We start from the raw sequence: 3,645 nt of genomic DNA, 5'->3' as shown, positions 1-3,645 counted from the left end.
GAATGGAGCTGGGACTTTGAGAGTCGGTGTCTTTCCTGAATCTGCTAAGAGACAGGAAACCAAGAGCATACTGGATGCTGATGCAACCCAATGACTGTCGGGTGCTCAGTGGCTGAGGGAAGAGCATCCCTCAGTTGGGGAGCCCAAGATGAAGACACGGAACACAGAGAGGCATATGTGTGGGTTGGGAAGGATGGACTGAGGGCCCGAGAAGATCTGGAAGAAACAGTGAGTCAAGACCTGAAGGATGTGAGGAGTCAGCCTGGCAGTGTCTGGAGAAGAGACTTAGGGACAAAGAACACCAGGTGCACAGGCTGAGAGCCACATTCAGTGTGACCAGAACAGACAGGAGGGGGATGGGGCAGGAAGGGTGGAAGCTGAGGAGCCAGGGTCAACTGGGAAGGAGTTATCACACTGGCCATGTGTCACACGTATCACACCACCATTTTTGTGAAGCCTTATTGAAGACAGCACAGAAACACTAAGATGTTTAATAAAGACCAAGGTTCTTATTTTTTTCTTTATAATCCACTACCTTTAAAGCCTGTGGACATACTGTGTTATGATCTCAAAGTGTCTGCTAGTGCTCCAGACATTGTTTATTATATCTGCACATGGCAAGAAGGCAAGGGAGGCTCTTCATTCTACTAAGAAAACGAAAGTTTTTTCCTCCCTCCCCTCAAGTCCTTCTTCCTTGAATTCTGTCTCCTCTCAATGCCTAGACATGAGTGTGAAGACCACTTCTAGCTTCAGAGTCACTAGGAAAACCATGATGAATTGTCAAGATTGACTGAAACTAGTTTTTTAATTTTTTTCCCCATGGTGGTACACATTCTATGCCACAATCTAATACACACAGCTGAAGCATAGATAGCAGAACTTCTGCAAAATACAACATACGATGTGGGCTGCACCCCGATATTTTATCAGTTATATGTTACAATCCTAGCCATTCCATCCTCTTGTGAATTGAGTGTAGCGTGGAAATACAGGCAGTTGTGATCCATCACTAGCAGGTTGCTGTGCCTAATATGTGGGCTTCTCTCAAATGTTTCCCCCTCCCACCCCTTGTTACTTTCCCTCGTTCTTCACAGAAGATGGAGGATGTTCAATAGGCAACTGTGGGTAGCCACAGACTCCACCAGTAAGTAAAAGGCAGCCAATACTGGGCAGCAGAGTGGCCCCTCCTACTTAAGGAACTGGAGTCTCTGTGAAAGGCAGTTTGTTCTCCAGAGGAAATATACGCATTTAATCAAGGGAACCGAGGGTTCTGGAGCAACAGCAGACCAGATCAGCAGCACATGTCAAACATACAAGGAGGGCTCAGGGCGACTGAGGCCTATGTCCCAAGCCAGGTAAGGAAGGCAGCAAAGTGAACTGGGGCAGAGAGCAGACTCATGCTGGAGTTCCCCAGGGTGACTTGCCCTCCCCACAGGCTGTTTACTTCTTCAATTTCGAAGGGATGGATTGGAGAAGTTGGGAGTTACAGTGGAATTTCGTGCATTTGGTTTGTCAAAACTTTTTGAAGCACCCAAATAATGATCTCAGTTCTGATGCCCAGCTTTCGGGCTGTGGAAAGAAACATGGGTTCCAACCACAGATCACCACCAACCACAGGAAACCCGAGTTGGAGAGAATGGATCACTCTCTAAGAATACAAGCAAAAGCTAAGCTGAAGAGGGACTGGTCATCTTTAGCCCGCTGCATGTAGGGAAATAGACACAGAGAGTCTGTGACACAGGAAGTAAAGGGCAGAGCGCCATCTCTGCCATCTCTTCTCTAGCCATAAGTGGTACAGTGCGCTGCTGCATTGGGGTCCAGAGTCTCTAATGCCGCCTGTTTTCAAATACGTGAGTACCTACATTTTTAGAAGACCCACTTCATACTCTAAAATGGCCCTGTGACTCTAAGAAGGTTAGAAACCAGGGAGTGAGCCGAGCTGAGATGACTTATTTTGCAAGGGAGGGCAAGAGGTCCTGAGGTCAGGACTGGAAGCATGAAATAAAAGAGTCAACAAAGCTCCCTTGCCTCACAGCCGCCCAGCTTCCCTAAGCTCCCAGCCTAAGGCCTGGGGCTCTGCCTCAGCGCTGGCCAATTTGCTCAGAAGACAGAGAGAAAGCTAACCTTTTAAAAATCACCAGCTCCTATTTTTTAATGTAGCTTTCTGAGAAGCCACAACTTTGCTTGCAGGTGCCACCCGAACAATAAATAAATGTCCCGGGCTTCATGTGCGCGAACACACACACTCCACCCTCCCTAGGAAGCGCACAGTAGTAGCTGTAGCGCCTGCGCAAAGGTCTTTGTTGAAACCCAAGTATCTGCGTTACCCAGGCTCCCTGGCCTCCGCCTGCAGACCGCTGGCCCCTGGGGCCCCAATCCTACTGCTTTCTCTGTGCGTCCTGGGGTGCCCTCGAGGATTGGGGACTTAAGTGGCGCGCGGAGCGCTTAGTGGCGTCCGTAAAGATCGAACAAGTGAGCAAATGCTCGGGGGTCTTCTTGAGGGGCATTAGTACCAAGCACCCTGGAAGGAAGAGATGGGCTGATAGGCAAAGCAATTGACCAGAGAGAAGGGGCGTGCCCAGGGCGGAGAGGGGCGTGTTCGGGGCGGGAGGAGGTGTGTCTAGGGTGGGCTGGGACAGACTTGATCCCTGCAGCAGATGCAGGGCTCTGGAGTCCGTGCCAGCACAATTCTGGTGCAGGCGAACTCTCTTACTGGTGGCCTCTGGACCGCGCGATGACTGAACGGTGAGTGATGTTCAGATTGCAAAGGTAGTGGGCATCCTTGGTGCACCCCACCCTCCACCCTGGGGCCGCGATCAGGCAGGGCGCTGGAGCCTGAGCACTTGTACCCCCAGCCGCAGTGCGCGAGTCTCCTCCCCCTGCCAGCCTGGCGCACTGCGGGCTTCCAGCCAGGACTGAGGGTGGCGCGGCGCCTAACATCTCCTAGATAAGGCACTTTCCGGGCTAAATCTTAGCAGGACACGTGAATCCAACGGCTGGCTACACTTGGTGCTCACCTCCTCTCAGACAGCCTCCTAGAGACTCGATCTTAGAGGCGGGAAGAGGGTTTCAGCACGACCTTAAGATTTTACAGCTGGAAAGCCAACGCTAGGATGATTACTGATCCAGACACTTGTTTCTCCCTCGCTGTTGGTGCGGTGTAACCAAAGGGCTACACAATATGCCACTCACTTCTGGTTTCAGGGCTAAACTCCACCTGTCTCCTGATTCTTAGGGGGCCGTTCTCTTCTCTGAGATCTCCAGCACCTTGCTATCTCTCTGGAGCCTGAAGCCCAATGTGAACAGTGTTTATTGTGGATGAAGTCCTAGGATCATAGTTGTTTAACCTGATGATGAATTCCAGTTCAAAAACAGAAAGGATTTGACAGGGTCATACAACGCGGTCAGGGTAAGCATTGAGCCCAGACCTTTGGGAAGGCTGAGTTGTTTAACCTAAAAGTATATCGAAGAAAATGCTTGAAATTGTCTTTATTTATTTATTTACTTATTTACTTATTTATTATTATTGAGAAACAGGCAGATGCGCGCGCGCGCGCGCACACACACACACAGACAGAGAGAGAGAGAGAGAGAGAGAGAGAGAGAGAGAGAGAGAGAGAGCACAGCCATCACAATCTCCACTCC

At 50.2% G+C, this 3,645-nt stretch overlaps 1 protein-coding gene across 1 annotated transcript in view; it reads left to right on the top strand.

Moving 5' to 3' along the window:
* Positions 1 to 2,656: 2,656 nt before the first annotated feature.
* Rassf4 (Ras association domain family member 4) overlaps positions 2,657 to 3,645 on the top strand; it is a 39,723-nt gene continuing 38,734 nt past the window's right edge. Inside the window, exon 1 of the mRNA XM_021190131.2 lies at positions 2,657 to 2,745. The gene's annotated coding sequence lies outside the window, so the exon portion shown is untranslated. The remainder of the gene's footprint in view (positions 2,746 to 3,645) is intronic.

The sequence above is a fragment of the Mus pahari genome, chromosome 2 (genome assembly GCF_900095145.1).
Source record: "Mus pahari chromosome 2, PAHARI_EIJ_v1.1, whole genome shotgun sequence".
Lineage (NCBI taxonomy): Eukaryota > Metazoa > Chordata > Mammalia > Rodentia > Muridae > Mus > Mus pahari.
The sequence above is the reverse complement of the archived record's forward strand: the minus strand, read 5'-3'. Positions and strand labels throughout refer to the sequence as shown.